General features: G+C 33.7%; 1 protein-coding gene across 18 annotated transcripts in view; it reads right to left on the bottom strand.

The window, feature by feature from the left end:
- The window catches only part of SOX6 (SRY-box transcription factor 6), a 636,025-nt gene that overhangs the window by 498,679 nt on the left and 113,108 nt on the right, over positions 1-24,238 (bottom strand). For 15 of the 18 annotated variants that reach the window (XM_057748518.1, XM_057748517.1, XM_057748515.1 and 12 more), the window contains exon 3: positions 17,906-17,987. The exons of 2 other annotated variants lie outside the window; for them this stretch is intronic. The gene's annotated coding sequence lies outside the window, so the exon portion shown is untranslated. Of the gene's footprint in view, positions 1-16,715; positions 16,783-17,905; positions 17,988-24,238 lie in introns of those variants that run through there. One more of the 18 variants, XM_057748519.1, reaches the window with a different exon arrangement.

Below are 24,238 nucleotides of genomic sequence, written 5' to 3'. Positions count from 1 at the left end.
CATGCCGCGGAGCGACTAAGCCCATGCACCACAACTACTGAGCCTACACTTTAAAGCCCGTGAGCCACAACTATTGAGCCCATGTGCCACAACTACTGAAGCCCCTGCGCCTAGAGCCTGTGCTCTGCAACAAGAGAAGCCATGGCAAATAGGAACCCGTGCACCACAATGAAGAGAAGCCCCCACTCGCCATAACTAGAGAAAGCCCGTGCGCAGCAACAAAGACCCAACACAGCCAATAAATAAATAAATAAATTTATTTTTAAAAAAGTACCTCAGAGTTGTATTAGGTTTAAAAGATAAAGTTGTCAATAAATACCTACTGTTGGGGTGAATTGTGCTCCCCCGTCCCTGAAAGATATGAAGTCCTAACCCCCAGTACCTCAGAATGCAACTTTATTTGAACACAGTTACAGATAAAAATTAATTAAATGAAGATGTGGTCATACTGGAGTAGAATAGGCTCCTAATCAGATATAATTGGTATCCTTACAAGTAGGTAGCCGTGTGAAGACACAGAGACACAGGAAGAATACCATAGGATGATAAAGGCAGAAATTGGAGTCAACTTCAGCAACTTGTATGGCCTACATTCTAAGCTAGAACAACCAACTCTTTTCTCCCCAGTTTCCAGCCAAAAGAAACCCACTTTTCCCATCAGTCTAGTATAAGGAAAAGCTAAGACAGAGAAGTCTTAAGTATGTTCATTCCTGTCCATAATCTAAATCTGACAGTAGCCCCCAGTAGATTAATGGAAAGAAGAAAATTCTATCTAGCAGCTGAATGGTTAGCAAAAAATATGGGTATTATTAGTGCTATTTATCATAACATAATAATTATTTCCTACCACTCCCATTTCTCTTATTTAAGTTAAAATTTAAAGAGAATGTAATAGATACAAAAATAAACAGCCTTGATTACAGCCACCCCAAACACAATTCTACTTCTTTTATTTAATTGTATTTCTATCTTCCATTTTAAGTAGGATCTCATGTATTCATTTTTCTTGTTAATTATAAGAATAAATGTCCAATATATAATGGTATTTATCAACTGCTCACTGAAACAAATGAACTGTATTAGGGTTGACACAAATGATTGACCTTGATTACAGAAATGTATGTAATAGCTAGTTTTACAAAAAAGATATAGATAAAGTACCAAGTATCAGAAAGTTCTTTTTGTTATTCCTCTAAAAAATACTACCTTGACCCTCTATGAATAAGTCCAAATGATCCAAATAAATGTCACACACCTCACATGGCCAATAGTACCAAAAAATGGCTTTATCCTTTATTTCCCAAGGTATAGCTACTTCCTTCTAGGCAGAGGTCAGAACTTGAGATTCCTATTCCATAAATTTTATTTACAAACTGACTTTTTATGCTATCATTCCCCATATTATAAATTGAATTTTCACAACTGAAATTTACAGCAGGGCAGCAGAGTGTATAGTAGTCTTTTCACAGCAAAATTGTCCCAATAATTCCTCCACTATGTAATTTCAGTTAAAGCTGCTAACCATAGACTATAATTAAGTTAACATTCAAGACTTTACCACACTTTCCTATAAAGTGTAAACACAAATTGGTCTTTCTGAAGTGTGTGGATTCTCTTTCATTCATGCAGTTGAACTATCCATTGCACACTTTAAGTTCCATTCATAGACACCCAGCACTGAAGGAAACAGGAAACATTATGCTAACATGACTATAGTATTGATGAATAAAAAAACATAACCCCAAGGCTAAGCTGCCAAATAAGTAGTGAATTAATTTCTGTAAAGTACTCCAATATTACAAAGGTGTGTTGAAAGGTGTCTGCTCATGTTTCAAATTAAACGCACTGCTGGTCAGCATTAGCACCTCAGCTTTGAACACCAGCCATTTGCCTATAACACTTCAGGGGCTAGGAAAAACGGATTTGCCGTTCACACTGGAATAATTAGAACATGTCAGGAAGAATTAATTTCCTCATTTTTCAAAAGGATACACAGAAATTACCATGTTATTATATGACAGGGTCCCTTGGAGAATTATATTAAATTTAATTTCTAGCGCAGCCCACACAACAAATTAAAGTCATAAATAAGATGGAAAGAAGCAGGACGCAGAGCATATGTTTATGGCAATGAGTGAAGCCAAGGGACCAGAAACAACTATCTTCATTTCATTTTATTTAAATCAGCCAGACACTGTGTATCTGAATGACAGCACTTGTTAATGGTGCTGAGATTATAGGCTCCTTAATTTTAGAAAACAGAAGCAGTCAGTCAATGTCTGAAATAGTACATTTCCTACAATGCAAAAATTAGTATAAATTTACTTCCCTTTCAAGTCCATTTCTTTTTGCCCTGCAGCAAGTTTAATAAAGATAAACTTATTTTTAATAATACTGTTTCTCTATTTGTCTTCTCTTTGGGTAATTTTCTTGGGTCAAAAAAAATGAGAAAAGTAAAGCAGAAGGATCACCAGGATAAGTGAAATTTATAAAAATAGTGTTTGTCCAAAATACAAACTTCCTGTTCCATACTGTAAGTATATCTACCAATTCACAGCTGAAAGACAAATTTCTCTAAAGGAAATTCTGTTTTTCATATTAAATTAAAAATGTCTTTCTTATACTGCCTATCAAATTGGAGTGAAACTGCTAAGGATATTGTTCAAACACCCTAAAAAGCACTTGATGTTTTAGCTATTCATTAAGTGCAAATATGTGTATGGAACAGTAAGGATTACAGAGCCCGCTAACAATATAGCCATGACTCATAGCCAGAGATCTCCCTGCTACCTACTCCTCCTGCTTAAGAGTCTTGCCTTAAGTATAACCTCTCTCCCTTCCACCTCAGCCCACCATGGGCAGTCAAGAAAAGATTCTCACTATGGTCATATCTTCCACTCTGAAAACAGCTTAAGCCTGGTATAGAAACATTAATAAAACTTTAATAAATGTATTATAAAATATTAATGATATTATTGATTCCCTCCCTTCTTCTTGTACATATGTACACCTTTATTTGTTATTTAAGTTATGGGTAAAATAACCAGACTAGAAGAAAGTATATATGACTCTCTTAATTTTCTCCTGTATACTATAAAAAAAGACTCAAGGTGTCCTATAGAAATTTATTTTCTTGCATTGAGAAGCCAGCACCTTCTCTGACATGTAAGGCTGGCATTTTAGACCTACTAGAAATCCAAATGCTTTCAGACACCAATCAGCAAAACAATTTATAATGTGTTATTTACCCATTCAAAATTTCTTTAAAATGATAACTATATTGTGTTTCAACATAAAATATGCTCCATGTATAGCAAATGCAAAAAAAAAAATTTATGGGGTGATGTTTAGAAAACTAAAATTACTAAATCAAAAGCAATGAAAAAACTGCCACAAGAGTCATTGATAATTTAGCTAACTTTTCTCTCCTTCCAACATAGATTTAATCTCGACATATTCAGCTACAGATTCTAAATCATAAATGTTAAGATTACTCATAGGCCCAGAAACATGTTGGCATTTTACCATGCTCAATAACTGAAGACATTCTTAAGGTGAAAAAGGAGTTTGTACACTTTAAGAAATGACTGTCATGAAACTGATCACTCCCTCGGGTGCAACAAACTTTAAATAATTTGTGAATCAATTAACTGGCAACTCTCTTCCTAACACAGATTTCACACTCCCAGGTCACTGCATTATCAGCCTGATACGAATCATAACATTTTGGAGAAAAGTTCATAATTGAAATCATTAATTAATTTAACAGGACTTTTAGTTATGCATTGCATTAAACAGCTGTAAAGGAGCAGAGATTAATTAGTTGTTTCTGACAATTTTCATTGCTGTTATTACTTGGTAGAAAACTTCTCAACTTGTAAAGCACATCATGCTCTCTATAATCTGGCAGTGACCTACTGAAGCAATTTAAAGTTAAAAGAATTATAATTTCTCTAAAATGAAGCCTGGAGCCTCTGAGATGTTCCTCTGGAAGAAAAAATAATTTTTTTAATGACAAACATTGTAAAGCCTGACCGTCTCCTTATGTGAAAATGAAACTCACATCTAGAATAAAGTCTTAGAAGTGTATATCATAAGTAGCTCACAGAATGAGGAAACCAAAAATATACCCAGCTAACATTTTCCTGAAGCTAGAGAGATGATATGCATTCACATATTTTGCATATTCTTCTTTTTCTCTAAAAAATATAAATAAAAACTATCACCATAAATAAAGTGTATTTATGTTACCACTCAGTGCTTTTACTTCTTAGGATTTAAAACCATTTGACTGACCTATAAGTTGTCTAGCAAATTAACTGGCTGATAAAGTACAGGTAAAGTTCAAAAAGCGACTCAAAAAGGATCACTTTAAGGAAAGGTGACTAGCAATTTTTTCAATACATCATTCCAAACTCCTTTCATATCACAGCGTACTCTGTACAACTTCATCATTTTAATAGCTTAATGTCTCATTTGCTATATAAAAGGCACTAAAAGGTATATCATGGAGATTCTAATAAAATGGATAATTTCTTAGAAAAATGCCCATCTTACTGAAATTAATTAGTTGAAATAAAACCTTTTTTCAGGTTGTATCAGGAAATAATCAATTGCACCACCAAAACCTCTTATTTTTAACTTAATGCCTTTCCCTATCCCCTCTGCCCTACATGTGGCAATGATATTGAATTCTTACAATTATTAAAACATATCAGGCCCTTTCAATGTCTAGGTGCTTTTACCTTCATCTTAGAATATTCTATCTCTACATCCCCTCTAAGTAACTCTCTATTATGCCTTTAAGAAGCAGCTCAAATGTTAACCTACACAATGAAGCCTCCCTCCAACTCTCCCTGGAAAATTTCAAATTTTTGTGTACCTTATTTCATTTATATCTCAATTCTAAATCTAATATGTTATTGTAATTTCTCTCTTTACCTGTCTCTCCATTAGATTTTTAAGCTACTTAACGGCTGGGCTTTAGTATGATATTCACATTTAAATCTCAAACATACCTATCTGGGACATATTAAGCCCTCCGTAAATGTCTGTTGATTAAAAAAAAGAATGAATAAATGAACATGCACATATTTATTTCCACATTTCATTTCAATAATATTTATTGAGCATCTGTTGTAAATCAACCACAGTGCTAAATGCTTGATGAAATCTCCACAAATTTTTAAGTTAAAAAAAGATAGCTCCTCTATATTTTTTAAACATTTAACCTCACCTTTTTTTTTAGTATTTTGTTTAAAAATTGAAATTATTATCTAATGAAACTTGGAATGGGACTGCAATAAGTAGAAACTAAAAAATGTGTTATTTTAGGATATCTTTTGTCATCAAAAACCCTTCTCATCAAAAGATTCCTCTCCCAAGAGTCAAATTAAATGAACATATTAAAAATAGTTGATGCCTGTGGTTCTACCAATACTCCCTTATCTAGACAATATACATGAAAGTAAATTAGAACAAGAAGTGTTGCCTCACTTGAGAAGAATGAACCTTTGCCTTTTCTGAGATAGCCTGTTACAAAGTCACATTAATTACAGAGCCATTTCCTCTTTTAGATGCATTATTTCCAATAATTCACTGTGGAGGTGAGGCAAATGGCAATGGTTCATGTCTCATCACTCACATTTCTCACTTGTATTTATATCTCACTTATTTCTCATTTCAGCCATTACAATAACAAGAATAAGTTGGCATTTTCTTAAAATGTTGTTCTTCAAATAAGAATCTGGCAATTTTGCTTTTTTAATGGGGTTGTTTCCTGATTCCAAATAGTTTATCTAAATGTAATTGTCACCTCAGAGTTCTTATAAGAATTAAATGAGATAACATATGTAGGTACTCAATAAATGTCACTTCTCTTTTATCCCTCTTCCCCTGAAACACATATAACCCTGAGAACATATCTTAAAGCAGACAGCTGTTACATTGGGTGCACAATTGACTTCCACTCTGCAGATATTTAATGGAACTATTTAATAAGATGCTAAAGATAATAAAAAAGTGAAGTATCCATCTTTGTTAAAAAATTGCTGAGTGGACAAACAGTGAAACTAAAGAATGATAAAGACTAGGGATGAAATCTGCTTAAGTAAAAGTATAGATTGCTAGTATGTGTCCACTTTCTTTCTGCCAATTCCTCCTTCTGACCAAGGAGACTGACCAGTTAGATTCAAAGCGCAAAGCACAGAAAATAAAGTTAACTTACACATAGGAATCAAATTCGTATTTGCTACATTTGCCACATCATAAAACTCCATTTATTTTAGTTAACTTAAAAGATACCAGAACCAGTGGTGCTTTAGGGAGGGGATATCTTGACAGCATTTACATGATTCGAAGATGCAGAAGAATCTTGAATCAAGAATAGAATCCATATCAAAAGATATATAAGCTTGGATACTACCTAAAGATTTAAATTGAAATATATAAATAAGACAATACAAGAGTAACACTGTATCTATTACTTTAAATTCAATAAATCAGGGAAACTGTAACATACAATTCACCAACTCTGCAAATTCTGATCCAGCTAATAGTGAATTGTTGCTCTCCTTTGTCTCCCATCTTATCTGAATATATATATATGTTTTACCTCTTGTTCTGCATCTCACTCTGTCAACACACTCAAAATTGCCCCATAATTTGTATATTTGCCCAACATAGTTGCAACCAGTGTCTGTGAGGTTTTTACATCCTCATGCACAAACCAAATCTGTCTACTTACAGCAGTATTTTAGAGTTTTATCAACATATCTCAATCATGTACGTATTACAGATCATGCTCTTATCACTACCATCACTGAAAGTACTCCTTCTTAACTTCCTTTGGACTTCAAAGAATGTTTTTGTTGTAGTATCTTTGAATCCAAGTTCCTCTTATCCCACTTTGTCTGAGTACCCTTGAGGAGACTAGTTTTAGAATCCTGACCTTGAGTTCAATGAGGCTTAGATCTAGCACACCTGCCTGCTTTCAAATTCACCACTAGGGTAGCATCACATTGCAGTTACATATTGAACAAGTCCATCTCCTTGTATAAAAGTGTGTCTACAAAGCTTCATTTTTAGTTAGTGTGGCAGAAGTATCTGGGTCAATGCCCATTTTTAGTGTGGAATCTTTGATTTTCTCTTTAATGGTTATACAATGACCATAGACACATCTTACTCCCAAGAAGATATGACGTAGGAAGCAACATTTCAACAGTTTGCAAAAATAAGACAATAGATTTCTTCTGAAAGTGTAAGTCTGGTTTATGAGAGAAAAAGAGAGATGCAAGTAGATAGAAAGGATGTTATTTTTCTAGATTATCATTTTAATAAACAGAAACAAGTTCCATTTGCACCTTACCTAGAAGACTCATGAATCTAAGAGAATGAAGGTGATAATGGAGACTATAAGGATTGTATGTAAGAATGCAAAAGAAGGAGCAGAGGAGATGAGAAGGTAGAGAGGAGAGTAGCAGGGAGAGAAGAAAGTCACAGGAGAGGAGAAGAGACAGGAGACAGTGGAGAAAAGAAAGAGAGAATGGAGGAAAGAGGGAAACTGTCTAGTATTAAACCGATGTATGTGGCAGGGGTTGGGGACAGGGGAAAAAGAGGCCATAAAAGCCAATTATTTTCTTTCTAATATATTTCCCCTTTCACAGAGAGAGACTGAAAAAAATGAGGTAAGTCAATTGCCTTCACAAATACTCATTCTTACTTGACTTAATTAGTCTCATGGAACCGATAGCCCCACAGCTTGCTTAAGAATTTCAGTGGTCACATTTCTGCATAGTCAAAGTGATCCCAAACAATTTCTCCAATGTATTACACATATAAACAAGTTTTTCTTCAAAACCAGGCATGATGGTCATTTTTTTCCTCCGTTTTTCTCTTCAACAAACTTAGTTATTATAGAAAACGAAAGGAAAATTCCACTCTTCATTCATGTTTGAGTTCCCCTGACTTGCTAAAATATCCTGGTCTGTAGTATAAGATGTAATTCCATGCACATCTATTTCTTTTTTCCTTAAAAAGAAGACTTTTACAAGATTTAATTATATAAGATTTAAATACAGCAGCAAGTTTTATACCCATAGCCCTGGAGAGGTGCATTTTTTTCCTTTTTTCTTTCTTCTGTCTTTTCTTTCTTTTTCTATTTTTCTTTACAGAGTGAAAATTATTTTATCAAGAAGTTTCAATTTCCATTATTAAAAATATGTGGCAATCATCATCACAAGTCTGCTTTTCTTTACTTTATGATATACACACTCTTCACAAAGGTACTTAACTTTTTTTAGAGCTAAAATTAAGAAGATATTAGAGTTGAGGGAAAAAGCATGGTCATGGAGCCAAACAATCTTCAAATTTGAAATCAACCTCTATCATTTTCTGTGTTACTCAGAAAGTTGATATACCACTCTGTTTCAATTTCATCAACTATAAAAATGGATATAATTTACAGTTTCTACCTCACAAAGTAATGATGAGGATTAAACAATAAATTTCTCATGGCAATTATATATAAAGCATTAACACAACATCTGGCACAATTAAGCACTTAGTACATGGCGTTATTAACAGGTTATATATACCACTAGTGGAGTACAAAATTTATCTTTCTAATGATGAACAGGCAATGGAATTAGTATCTTGTGGTAGGAGACTCCGTTCTTTAAAAACAATGGTAGACCTTTACATCAACTATACTTCAATTAAAAAAAAAAAATCACAGAGCAGAGAACATGCAGATCAAGATGTTTTTAAAAAGTGCTTACTTTAATGCAATATTTTTCAAACTAAGGGTTGAATGAGTGATAAAGTCAACTTTCAGAGTACGAATTAGCATTTTTTATTAAAAAGGAGAGAAGGGAACGGAGGAGAGAGGAAGCAACAGAAGAGGCAAGGAAAAGGAAGAAAAGAGAAAATAAAACACATTGCACACATTAAGGATAAGTATTGTTCATGTAAACTTTTTCTTTTGGTTATATTAGATTGCATACTGGGTCAGATTAGAAACTCACTTCTTACTCTGAATCACAGTTAAAAAAGTTTGAAAGTCTCCTAACTTAATGGAAACTAGAACATGTGAATCCATGACCTTTTCCATAGCAGGAAAAGGGCCAACAAACCACCTTGCTCAGTTCAAAGATTTCTCTAATTCATACAGTGTAGCAATTGAAGCCATCTAGAGCCCTTCTGAATATCTTCTATCTTCTTATTTGAAATACTATAGACAGATGTAGCTACCTATCAGAGATTATCCAAGAGCAAGAGATTAAGATTAGATGGCTTCTGGATAACCATTCTAGCTCTAGGATCATGAAGCAAGCAATGACATAAAATGAAGAAAAGTTAGTAAAATCAAAGTATTTAAGATATTTTTCACATTCAATAAATTCAGGCACTTACAAATAAAAGATTGAGGAAATGAGTCTTCTCCTAAAAATCTGATGGATTTGCAGAACCAGACAGCAAAGTGCCACCCAGTACGCTTTATTTAAAGAAACTCAGTAATATTTATCTCCCCTTTTGCAAGATATATAGAGTATGTGTGGGGTTTTGGGTGGCAGGCAGGGAGAGAAGTATTCAAGAGGAAGGTGCATATAAGTGGTTGTGTTCACTCAGTCTTATTTCAAACCAAACCAGTATGGTGGTCAGCTGTCAGCCAAGGAGAACAGGGGCAGGAACAGAGCCAATCAAGCTGTGTTAAGTAAGCCAGTCATTCCATGGAAATCTGTACAGCTCTTGTTCTCTGGCAGTACAGCTGGCAACAGCACAGCAGTAATTTGAGGGGTTTTCTATAGGGTGCTTATGAGTTTGATTTCACTGTTGGCTTCTTGCCATTGCAACCTATACACTGGGTAGCTCTGTTTGTGAGTTACCCAACTATGTGCTTGGATGATAAAGAATCAGATTTTTCACTTGGTAGGCATGAAGTCAGCTGAGTTTTCCCTTTGCCAAATGTGTCTTTTTTTTTTTTCCTTCAAACTCCCCAGGTTAAGAAAAATGCATGGTTTGCATTGCCAAGCACTTTCCCCCTACATTTTGAGCCATGTGTGTCTTTGGGAAACTAAATTCTATTTTACCCATAATTCATCAAACTGTTTTCTATGACAACTTAAATCTTTAGAGCCTTTTAAAATACCACTTCTCTCATTTTCTCCCCACTACTCTCCTTTTCTCATACTTTCCCCTTGGCAATCAACAAATACATATAATTTGCCAGATTTGAAGTAAAAGGGACGAATATAATTCAACTGCTAAGGTTCAAGATGATGTTTTACGTGTGACCAAATAAACTTTCCATTACCTATTTGCACTTTCATATGACTTTCTTCAGATACCCTAAAGGACATAATGTAGTTAAACAGTAATGTTATGTAAACAGTTGCCAGTGCATGGCAAATTCAGGTTTTGCTTTTTGGAACTTTTTGGAATTTCTTTTTCCAAATATTTTCAATCTGTGGTTGGTTGACTCCACAGATGCAGAATCCTCAGATAAGGAGAGCCATCTGTATTTAATTTTGAGTCAACCTCAGCTGCTTCCTATAGGCATATATCACTTCACCTTATATAAACCTAATCAATAATACATTACAAAACTGTTCTGATATTAGAAACTGAACTACTATCACCAGTGCTCCCACTTAAAAACCAAAAGCCAAAATTATGGGAGTAGGTGGGAGAAAAAGTAGAAAATATACAATGAAAATATTTGGAATATACTATAAAGCATGCTGAATGAGCAGAAGTATTGATCTCCACCTTTTTGGCTCATCAGTATAAAATTAGAAAATGCTCCTTCTTCATTCTCAAAATACATAAACCTCCAATAGGTTGCCCTTTATTAATAAGTAGATATACATCCACCAGGGTCATCCATTCCCTCTTACTTCAGCCAGGATATCCAGTAACTTTCTTTCCATAGCTAGGGACAACAGGAAGTCCTCCCAAATTCCATTTCAAGGAGTGTCTCATTTCCACTGTTGTGCATTGGCAGAGTGGAAGTTGGAAATGTCAAATCCCACTATCAAAAACTGATCAAAAGAATGTTATTAAAGTTAGATTTCAAAATGAGATTTCATACCAAAACCAGTCAACAGGCAGTAGTTAGCTACTATAGTACCCTCAGTGGTATAATTCAGCAATATTGTAAGGTTAAATGGTTTCAGTAGGTTGCCCAAGTAATCAAAACACCATCTATAACATATTTTCTATAAAAATATCCATTCCAAAATCCAAACAACAAATTTTCAGAACTTCTCCCATTAGTTAGTTGGAAATTGCCTACAAATACATCCCTGTGTATACTTCAAAGAAGTCTTTTTGTGACTTTAACCTTTTTTAAGTAGGTCAAATGCTTTACAAAAGGAAAAACACAAATTTGAAAAAGCATGAATTCAATGTGAAAGTTATAAATTACTTCCTCATTTACTATATATGATGTCTGGGATTTTCAAATACAGTACTTGGAAGTATGCATGAAAAAGATTATTAGTGGCTATAATGCATTGTTAATATGATGACAACAAGAGTTGTAATCACGCCAATACTATGAATTATGAGTTATGGGGAAAATACAGACAGTTTCTAAAACTGTATATATTACTATGTTCTCCTGAATATAAGTGATTCAGGTGCTGCCTAAAAAAATATACAAAGTTTCTAAGCAGAGGGCTCTAGGAAAGTTAACACAACTTCAAGTCAACCCATTCTCATAAAAATTTGAGAAAAATAACTAAATGCACACTCAATCATCTGTATAACTCAATACCTTGTTTTCATATATGAGCAAGGCTGTGTGGATCCATAAAAATGTCATCCGAGCAGAGCTTTGAATATCTAGCATCAGAACTTCTTACAAAGCCACCAAATGTACGGTACTGATATGATGCCTAAATGATTTTCTAATAAAAGCCAATTTCAAATGATTAAGAAAAACGAGCCTGCTATTAAAAAGCAAACAATGTTCACGGACAAAGCCTGGATTCAAAGGAAAGATGGGTGGGCATAAATTACATAACTGTTTATAGGAAATAACACATGGACTTTTTGGTAAAAATTAGAACAGAATTTAATTTGTTTAAGAAACTGGGGGGAGAGGAAAAGAGGCAGATATTAGGCTGTCTCCTGAGGTAGCACAAAGCATAACCAAGCACATCATTGCTCTCTTACATTTAACAGAAATAAGATATTGAGACTTGGCAGTGGGAAATCAGAAATACTGCCTATAACCAACTGCACTATAACATTCTCATTTATCTGCTGAGCCTGAAGTCCCACAGCAGCTGAAGACTTTGATGACTCAGGACTTAGAAACCTTCCCCCTGAGCACACCGCTAGTAGACACCACATTGCACATGCTCCTAACTCATTCTTCACCCACCACTCTCTGCCATCAGTAATCACTTTCTTTACCAGCATGCTGTCCTTCTGCCACAGAAGTTGTGCGTTAAAATCAGGGACTTGCTAACTAACTTTGTCAGTTCAGCTAGAGATGGAAGGTCCACTCATTCAGTTGCACCCACTGGAGTAGCTCCTCATTCTGGGTATTGTGCATTCGAAACAACTGTGAGGTCTCCATTGAAGAAGTATGTTTAAGTGGTATGTCCTTGCTTGTGACTGGGCAAAAGTGTCAGTGTATGTGTGTTTTGGGTAACATTGTGTGTGTGTGTGTATCTGCATAAGCATATATTCAAACATCTGAGGGTATAAGAGCTGCATGGAACTAACTTTATCATTTTCTTCCTGAAGTACATAATACAGACAAATAGCTACAGTTACTATATAGCATGTTATAAAATAAATCATTGTCTTCGTGTGGAGGAACTTAATAGGACAATAGGGCAGGCCTCTCGCACATCAGTTGGGATAAGAGGGGGGAACACTGTGTTCTTTCTTTGCACCAAAACTATAAGTTAGAAAATAAATCTGTCTGGAAAAAAATCATCTCAGGTTTTGCCAGGGGAAGGGGAGTTAGGGAAGTTTTAGGTTTCTTATAAAGAAAAACGGAAAGCAAGCCTTCATATTAGACTGTATATTTCTATCCACTAAGATTTTACAGGAATAAGAAAAGTATTCTTACTAAGAAAGTTAAGTTCAAATGAAATGTTGTCTATCAAGAATGACTCTAACAAAGGTTTGAAGTTTTCATCAGTGGTTCTAAGAAAACAGTTTATAGTGCTTTAAGTGAAATAAGGGTAAATGGCATTTCATTGCAATGTGCTGTGATGGCCTATATGACTTGAAATGTACAAATGAGATTTCCTGGGATTTTGTTTTCCCTTAGAAAGGAAAACAGGAAGAAGAATTTTTACACAGTGATGAGGCATACGGCAAGAAATGGACATATAAATAACTGTTAGCTCTATGTAAAGGATCCCTGAAGAAAGGAAAGAAAGCCAGGAGATATGCACATCAAATAAAAATGGAGAATATGGCTATATTTCAGCTCAAACCAATATTCTCTTTTCAGGAATCATCCTCTCTGGCTCACTGGTGGCAATCCATAGATAGCATATGAGTGAGATAAGTTCATGAGTAAGATGAACAGGGATGCTCCACGGCAGGTAAATAAATTTGTTTCCACTGAGATAATTATTCTTACCGTGCGTCACTGCTTTCATGGCATAAACAGGACAGGTGATGACATCCTATAAAATGCAATTTTTATTCCTATACTCCTGACATCAAGATATATAACTCATTCAGCCCTCATGAATTTTTTTTTTTTTTGCTCTGAGGCTATGAGTGAGTTTTTGCTTTTATTATTGTTCTTGTTTCTTGTCTTAAAAAAAAAAATGCTGTCATCAACTGTGAAATACTGTTAAGAGACTAGGGAAAAGTGGGACTGTCATTATTTTGGGCTACCTGGTCCTATATGACTACATATGTTATTATGTGGAACAGCTGAATAGAGCTATTTTACTTGAATTTTTTTAAGGTTATCATCTGCATCATATAATCTCTATGCAATACCTGTATCCTCAAATCAAAGCCCTCTCCCAAACCTCATGTCTTTTCAGACCTGACCTAGGCAAGAAACAAGCCTTTGTACCAATAAATAATTTTTCCAACTATAATTCATCAGTACCTTATTCCAAAAGCATATGAATACTTACAAGATGGTTAATCCTCATTAAAAACTAAGATTACATGACATAATTACATGTAAATAAGAAAAATGAATTAAACTCTTACCCTTTCCTATGTCGGGCACTAGTTGTGAATCATATATACAATTAGAGTTATATTGCTAAGCTAAAAATATTGGTAAAGATCTAAAAACGACAAACAGTGCCTTTTAAATTAATGTCTTATTAGTTGAGTGAAGTACACTGACAAAGAATAATTTATGCTTATTCAAACTGCACTCGACATCTTCAGGTGTTTCCAAATGAGCTCACAGAAGAGTGATTAAATGCATCTGATAACAAGCCACACATTGCTGAAATTACTTACCGCCTCATTTTATGATTAATTAAACATGTAGATTAAAGTTGCAAAAGAATTTAGATTAATGAGCAAGTTAAGTCTTGCTGATATAAGTGAATTGGGAATTGGATGCTCTGTGGAACTTTATAAACATGCATTTTATAATGAATAAGACAAGGCTACATGCAGAATCGTGGCCACCAGGGCCTTTTGACGATGCAGTCTTTTTTAACATGGTTTGACAGCTTTCAAATAACATTCTTCTATAGGCTTTAAACTTTGTGCTTTGCTGTAAAACACAAGACTACATAACTCATGTACCAGGAGTACGATTATTTTCGAGCTCTCCAAGGTAATGACCCCCTGTAGCAGCAGCTGTTCAGAAAAAATTACAAGCTCAATTGTTATTTTAATCAGAGATAGTTTTGTAGTTAAAAGCAGTTATGCTACTTGTAAAATTATATGACACTTCATAAGCACCTTCTCTTCAACACTCCCTCCTTCAAAAGTAAAACCATCCCAAAAAAGTCATAGATTTCCAGAGGACTTATTAACAAAGTAGGGAGCTCAGTCATTCATAAAATATTCAAAGCCATTTATTAGTGAAGTTTCTGTGCTAGGAAAGGTAATATTTAAATTTATGATGACTCTTAGCTCCAAGATTGTGTCAAAATATCTGCTGGGGGTTGCTGAGTATCCAATTTTTCTCTTTTAAGATCAGCTTTACCTAATCAGAGTAGTTTAGACTGTGTCAAAAGCCAAGTTGGACTTTATGATTTTCCAGGGCAAGAGAAATTCAGGTTGCTCACAAAGATGTAGTGCATTCTTCTTTGCAAGGGATATAGAAGTGGCAAGAAATTGAGCCAAAGTTACCAAACTAGCTTTTGGTTTAAAACCTATTCCATTTTTATTACTAAGCTTGTAGCACAATACCATTTATTACTACCATAGCATAATGAAAACATTCCTGCAAATTCTTCGAATGCATCCAATCTGCTGTCTAAAACATACCTCATGTATAATTCATTTCTTGGCAAGAATGAGATTTTTATAGTGTTAAATTTTTTTCCCTTTAATTTAGATTTTTTTATGCTCTAAAGACAGCCAAGAAAACTATGAAAAATTTTACATAAGGATAAAAAGGAGCTGTTTCATGACACAGGTGGCAAATTACCATCATTAACCCCACATATTTATCATGTGGACATAATTGCCCATTTGAAGATTTATGTGAATGAAAATATAAGATTGAGACATTAATTTGACTATATTGAAATTAATTAAAAGCTTATAAGCAACCAAAACAAAGCAGTGTCCATTTGACTTGCTTATTTGCTTCCAGTTTCAAGTCAATGTCTTTCACCAAGTAATGTAAACCACATTTTATCACCACATAATGTTTTTTTTTAATTTATAAGCTTTTTCCCCTTGTAGTTCAACTTGAATATAATAATAAGGATTTCTAGGTAGAAATATGGACCCAAATACTTCAAGGACCAAATAAATAATATCCTTTTTCTTCATATGAAAATTTAAATTCTTTATTTATACCTTTTAAAAAAAGAAATATTATAACAAAGTGGTTATATTAGCCTGAAAGAGGGTAGGTTAGAGATCTAAAAAAAATTCTTTTGTGATCACAAAATGTATTTGGGTATGTGCCGGAAGGACATAGATTATTCAGACTGCTCAACAAGCCACCAAATTTTAAGGGGCAAGCTCTTTCCACTCCAGTCATTACCATTTTATTTCTAGGCCCCACAAATTATGAGGTGTGTTCTAGAGTTACTAATAATTAAATAAAATTGTGTCATTCCTGTGGCATTTTAATACAAGAAGATACATTTATTTCCCCATGAAAGCAATATTTGTAAAATAACTTTAGGTCCTAAATACTGAATATACTTAGCTATTATACGTACTTACTATTAGCATGTTTTAAATCTTATCATAAATGCTTTACATAGTTTACCTGCATAGATTACATAAATTTACTGGTTATTTAAAGTTGAGTTATGTTTAGCTGAAATACCAAAATAGGTACTTCACTCTGAAATTATGAATAAATGGGCAATTTAAAATATCACAAATCAGCCATAATGCACTATAAGAATTCTTAAGCATTATTTCATTAAATCAAGATGGCAATTTATTGTAAAGCATTTTCTTTTATTTCACAACACATAGTCCTGTGGGCTATGAACCTTGCATTTCTAAGAGGCGATTAATATTTTCTTCATTTCGTCTGTAGTTTGAAAAAAAAGTATAAAAATACTCACCAGAAACTACAATTAGATGACTAAACTCATTCTCACATGAGATTGGGCCCAGGTTTGTCAAGATGAACTATGAACGCATTAATATCCACAATACTGCCAAATGCTGAATTATTAGCACTGTCGGCTTCTTGGTTTCAGTTCATGCCCTGTTGAGGAGTTTTGTGAGATTCATCAAAACTCAGCCTCTCAACATGTTTACAAGTATCCCGGAGGCAACATGTCTTAAACTAAAAATAAGGTGATTTTCAACCACGCGAACTGTCATCAAGGCCAGACTAAGATTCATAAATGCAAAGAACCAGACTATAGTGAAGACAGCAGATGAAGTCATGTGCCACCACATGTCAGATCCTTGCCAGCTCAGCCCCCAGGAGTTGAGATACCAGGTGGGTGGCTAAAGGTGGCTCTTCACGTGCCAGGATCAGCAGCATTATGTACTACACCTATGGGTTGTACATGTCAATGCAAGTATTCAACAGCCAAAAACAGTGCTGAAAATTGGCTCCAAAACTACTATGGCTTATCAATTTTTATCCCGTTGACTATGCAAATTCTTTAGTTCCTTAAACCAAGCACAGAGATAGTTAACTGGAAGAGTCCTGAAATTTTCTTTCAGTGAAAAAAATAAAAGATTACTTTGTTTTAGTTATGCTAGAACTCCTTTTAAAATCTCCATGTATCCAAAATATTTTTGTAAGTGCACATTAACAATGGTCTTTTACAAATCAATTGGAAATTTAAAGTATGATTATTCTTTAAAAGTCAAAAGTTTCTAAACTTTACTCTGTATCTTAATGATTTCCATGATGGGAAATTGATATCAAAACTGATTTTATTCAGAAAACAAATAACTTGAAAGACTACAAGTGGTTTCCAGACTTGAAAAATTTTAGGATTTCTGATACTCATCTTTCCAATCTTTCATTCATTAGATATATTCCCTATAAATAAAAACATTTCTGAAAAATATTGAATTGTGGTAGTAAAATTGTTTCATTTATATGTAAAGTTTAGCCAATAATCCCAATAGTTATAAACATAAGTTAAGATTAGAAGATGTAAAGAAACTGGGTGTTAAAGTTACTTAGGTCTTAGTATTAGACCACAAAAATGCAATGCAATCCTCATTTGCCACGGAAATAGGAAATAAATGGGAACATTTAGTTATACTCATAAATTATATATTATACCTGGGCTCTTATACAAAGTGATGAGGGGTCACAAAGTCCTTCTTGAAGCATTTTTCTTTCCTCATCAGAAGATATAGAATGTCTAAAAAGAAGAAACTAATAGTTATTGGACCCACTATCTGCAACATAAAATAAATTTACTCTATGCATCATATAATCTTCCCAACAACCACACCCATTTTACAGATGAGGGAATTGAGTCTCAGATAAGCTAAGTAATTTTCCAGAGTTACACCAAGTGGCAGAGATAAAAGTGAAACCCTAGTGAACCCAGCTCCAAGGTCCATTTGTTCTTTCTGTTATACTATGCTTATTTATTGCCTATAGTATTTTTTGTGTTTATGCTATTCTCCACTATCTAGAGTTTCTTCCAGCTTCTTCTCAGTTAATCCATCCCTACCACTTCCTTTCAAGGTTCACCTACTCCAAAAAGTATACTGTGTTCTCTCAGCACTTTGTTTAAAAGCCTCTATTACAACAATTCCAGTTACACTGATTCACATAACATACATTTATGTAATGTAACCAATGGTACCATCTATATTCAGCAAGGTGCTGAAGGTATCACAAAATGGTTGCACTGACACACCACAATAAGTCTTTCCTATTCTCCATTCCATACTCCTCTATCCTTTCTCACCTTCGTGGTAACCTTAGTAGCAGTAGTAGTATTTACTAGTATTATCATCATTATCATTATTATGTATTATCAACCTCAACCAACCACCTTTTGCTCTCATGCTGCTCTCTGGAACTCCTCTCCACTTTCATTCTGCTCAAAGGGTCTCATACCACTAAACCATCTCTCCTTCCCAATCAAAAATTCTACTCTTGAATATTTCATAAGAGATGTGAGACCTTCTCGATTATTCATTTAAGTAACAAATATCTAAGCATTTACTATAGGCTGGAAACTAAGGGTAGATAAATAAGATAGATGTTATGTGTCTAAGAACTTACAGTCTACCACAAAATACAAACAAGTAAATCAAAATTTATAATGTAGATCCATGTCATAATGAAAGTATGTAAAAAAAAGTTATGTGAGTACAAAGAATAAAGAGTGATAATTCATCTGGAAGGCTTCATATAGAACATGCTATATAAAATAAAGCTTCATTATTGAACAGGATGCAGGTGGAGAAATAGCAATAGTGATTATTGAATACTCTCTATGTGTGAAGCATTCAGTATACCAAATGCTTAATATATATCATAAATTTTCTTCACATATGTGGCCACTTCTGTTCCTGACCAAGATGGACTAACAGGAACTGCATTTACCCTTCTTGGGTTAAACAACTAAAATAACTGGATAAAATATATAAAAAACAATCGTTTTCAGAAACCGGACATCAAGCAATGAAGAACAGTGATTCCTAAGAAAGGAAAAACAAATGAGATCATCCCTACAGTTGTTCCAGCTTATTTCCTCAACAAAGAAATTACCAACTGAAGTGTACAAAGGCAGAGCCTAATGGTCTCAGTGAGTTAAGAAGATGAAGCTTGGAGTCTAGGGAGGCCAAGGTGGATATAGTTGGTAGGGCAGAGTAACACAGGAGAGAGACCTGCACATAGATTTCCAGAGGTCTGCAGAGAATCCCTCATAATTACTGAGAAGCAGACATGTGTGAGGAAACTAACCAAGGTTAGGGAAAGATATACCTAAAAAAGAGCAGAAAAATCAATCCCCAGAGCTCACACAAATCCAGGAATAATTCAATTTCCCATCATCAAAGTGTAAAACTTCATAATGCCAGGGGCATTGGACAGAATACTCAGAAGAGTATTGCATCAGCAGTGCAGAGACTTAGCCCTACACTAAAGGCTGTACTGGTTCCAACAGACAGTGCTTAAAAGCAAGTATTGAAAGGATCAAACTATTTCCAAGTATCTTAACTACATACCAGGAAAAAAGTCCAAAAATATTTATAGAAATACTGAAATATTCAACACTCAACAAGGTAAAATTTACAAAATTTCTGGCAGTAAAATTACCAGTCATGCAAAGAAGCAGAAAAATACCACTCACTATGAAGAGAAAAAGCAATCAATTGAAACTTATCCAGAAATGACACAGATGTTAGAATTAGTAGACAAGCATATTAAAATAGTTATTAGTTGCATTCTATTTGTTCACAGAACTAAAATAAAGACTGAACGTACTAAGTAGAGATACTGAATATACAATAAAGACCCATTTGTAACTTTCAGAGATAAAAAAATACAATGTCTGGGATGAAAAGTCATGGGGGTGTAATTAAAAGCAGATTTGACACTGCAGGACAAAGACAAATGAACTCAAAGACTTATCAATAGAAACTATCCAAAATGAAACAGAGGGGGAAAAAGATGGAAAAATGTGAACAGAATCAGTGAAATGAAGAACAACTTCAAGCTAACCTAATATATGGGTAATTGGATTCCATAAATAATGGGAGTGAACAAAAAAATTCTGAAGTAATAATGGCTGAAAATTTTTCAGATGTGACAAAAACTATAAACCTACAGATACAAGAATCTCAAAAAACCCAAGCTCAAGAAACACTATGAAAATTACACTAAGGCACATAGTAATCATATAGCTTACAATCAATGATAAAGAAAAAATCTTAAAAGCAGCCAGAGGAAAATGACACATCATATACAGAGAAACATAATAAAAAATTACAGCAGACTTCTTTTTGAAAATAACACAAGCCAAAAGACAATGGATTGATATTTTTAAATTACTGAACCACAAAAAGTTAATCTAAAAGTCTATACCTAGCAAAATAAAGATTTCTCAGAAATATAAAAGGTGATGTAAATATCACCATCTCACCAGCAGACATATCCTACAAGAAATATTAAAGAGATCCTTCAAGAAGATAATTTACCAAATGAAAATCTGAATCTACACAAAGAAATAAAATACACTGAAAATGGTAAATATGTGGGTAAATATGAAAGGCTATTTTTATTTTTTAAATATGTTTAAAATACTACTGACTATTCAAAGCCAAGATAATAACAATTATCTTTAGATTTATAACATATGTAGAAGTAACATGTATGACAACAATACCACAGAGGCTAGGAGGGAGAAATGGAAGTATGCTATTGTAAGAGTCTCATCCCACATGTGATGTGGGATGTTATTACTTGAAGTAAGACTGTGATAAGTTGTATAGGGTTGCTATAAATACTAAAGCAACTACTAAAATATAATGAAACAAAAAAATTAATAAGCCAATAAGGGATTTTAAATGAAATCATGAAAATTTTCAATAAATTAAAAAAAAAAAGTGGAAAGGGATGAACAGATGGTACAAATAAGAAACAAAGAGAATATCATATATTTAAACTCAACCATGTCAATAATCACATTAAATGTAAATGGTCTAAACACCCAAATCAAAAGGGAGAGATTGTCAAAGTGGATAAAAAAGCAAGACTCAATTGCATGCTCGCTACAAGAAATTCACTTTTAAATTGAAGACACAATACTTTAAAAGTGAAAGAATGGAAAATATATACCATGGTACCACTAATAAAAAGAAAGCTGCAGTGGCTATCAGACAAAGTAGATTTCAAAGCAAAGAATATTACTATGGATAAAGGGATTTTTATAAAATGATAAAGGGGTCAGCTCATTAGGAGGACATAATGACCCTAAACGTGTATTCACCTAATAGAGCTTCAAAATACAAGGAAGAAAAACTAATAAAATTTCAGGAAAAAAAATTAATTTTTAGCTCTTTATTGGAGTATAATTGCTTTACACTGTTATGCCAGTTTCTGCTGTACAACAAAGTGAATCAGCTGTATTTATACATATATCCCCATATCCCCTACCTCCTGTGACTCCTTCCCACCCTCCCTATCTCATGCCTCTTAGTCACCACCAATCATCGAGTTGATCTCCTTGTGTTATGCAGTAGCTTCCCACTAGCTATCTGTTTTACATTTGTTGGTGCATATATGTCAGTGCTACTCCCTCACTTCTCCCCAGCTTCCCCTTTTCCCCCCACCCCACCCAGTGTCTTCAAGTCCATTCTCTGCATCTGCATCTTTATTCTTGCCCTGTCACTGGGTTTATCAGTACCATTTTTTTAGATTCCATATATATGTGTTAGCATACAGTATTTGTTTTTCTCTTTCTGGCTTACTTCACTCTGTATGACAGACTCAGAAATACAGATCAATGGAACAGAATAGAGAGCCCAGAGATAAACCCACACACATATGGGCACCTTATCTTTGACAAAGGAGGCAAGAATATACAATGGAGAAAAGACAGCCTCTTCAATAAGTGGTGCTGGGAAAATTGGACAGCTACATGTAAAAGAATGAAATTAGAACACTTCCTAACCCCATACACAAAAATATACTCAAAATGGATTAAAGAGCTAAATGAAAGGTCAGACACTACAAAACTCTTAGAGGAAAACATAGGCAAAACACTCTACGACATACATCAAGGCAAGATCCTTTTTGACCCACCTCCTAGAATAATGGAAATAAAATCAAAAATAAACAAATGGGACCTAATGAAACAAAAGCTTTTGCACAGCAAAGAAACCATAAACAAGACAAGAAGACAACCCTCAGAATGGGAGAAAATATTCGCCAATGAAGCAACTGACAAAGGATTAATCTCCAAAATATACAAGCAACTCATGCAGCTCAATATCAAAAAAGCAGGAAGAATTTTAATCAGAGTTATCAAAAATCTCTTTCCCTCAATTAATGATAGAACATGTAAACCAAAAAAAAATCAGTAAGGATACTGAAGACCTGGACAACACTGTCAACCAACTTTACCTACATTGATAGAACCTGACAACCAACAAAAGAAATAGGAATCCAGTAACAGAAAGATATCTGGAAAATCTGTAAATATTAGGAAATAATACTTCTAAATGACATGTGAATCAAAGAAGAAATCAAAAGGGAAATTAGAAAGCATTTTGAATTGAATAAAAATGTAAACACCACATATTAAAATTTATGGAACACAGATAAAGCAGTATTTAGAAGTAAATTTTATAGCACTAAAACCTATATTGAAAAAGGGGGTCTCAAATCAATGATATCAGCTTTCACCTTAAGAAATTAGGAAAACAAGAGCAACTTAAACCCAAAATATGCAGAAAAAAATGAAATAATAAGACTAAAAACAGAAATCAATAAAATAGAAAAAAGGAAAGCAATATTAAATTTGATGTGTTTACATTCTCATATCATAAATGAGAGGTGACATCAGTAAATATTCTACAGATATTAAAAGATAACTATATAGTATGAACAAATCTATGCCAATAGATTCAACAATTTAGATAAAATGCACTTAAAGTACATAACTTAGATGAAATAGATAACCTAAATAGCCCTATACCTATTTTAATTGAATTTGTAGTTGAAAACCTTCACAAAAAGAAAACCCCAAGTCCAGATGGTATCATTAATGAAGTCTTTCAAGTATTTAAAAAGTAATGATACCTATTGTATGCAAATTCTTCCAGAAAATTGAATAGACAGTAATACTTTCCAACTCATTCTATCAATATAAGGCTATAGTCATCAAGTAATCAAGATAATGGTATAAAAAAAATAGACAAATAGATCAATGGATAGAATAGAGACTCCAGAAATAAACCTATACATATATGGTCAACTTATTTTCAACAATAGTGCCAAGGCAATTCAATGGGGAAAAAGATAATCTTTTCAGCAGCACTAGAAGAGATGGATAGCCATAAGCCAAAATATATACCTCAAACCTCATTTCACCCTGTTATTAAAAGTAACTCAAAACAAATCAAAGACCTAAATTAAAAGCTAAAACTATAAAACTTCTAATGGAATGCATAGAAAAAATCTTAGTAACATTGCGTTTTGCAAAAATTTCTTGAATGTGACATGAAAAGCATGAAATATAAAGGAAAAGCAATAAATCGGACTTTATCAAAATTTAAAACACTGGCTCTTCAAAGGATGCTTAAAATTAAAAGGCAAGCCATAGACCAGTAAAAAAATATACACAAAACATATATCTGACAAATAACTTGTATTTTTTTAAAACATAAAAAAAACTATTACAGCTCAATAAAAAAGAAAACCCCAATTCAAAAAAAATCAAAAGATTTAAAAGGCACTTCAACAAAGTAGATACATGGATGACAAATAAGCATATTGAAAGATCTCAATATCATCAGTCATTAGGGAAATAAAAATTAAAACCACAATGAGCCACCACTACAAACCACTTGAACAGCTAAAATTGAAGACTAAACATTCAAAGTGTTATCAATAATGCGGGACAGCTGGAACTCTTACACATTGCTAGTA

The sequence above is a fragment of the Hippopotamus amphibius genome, chromosome 9 (assembly GCF_030028045.1).
Source record: "Hippopotamus amphibius kiboko isolate mHipAmp2 chromosome 9, mHipAmp2.hap2, whole genome shotgun sequence".
NCBI classification, from domain to species: Eukaryota; Metazoa; Chordata; class Mammalia; order Artiodactyla; family Hippopotamidae; genus Hippopotamus; species Hippopotamus amphibius.
The sequence above is the reverse complement of the archived record's forward strand: the minus strand, read 5'-3'. Positions and strand labels throughout refer to the sequence as shown.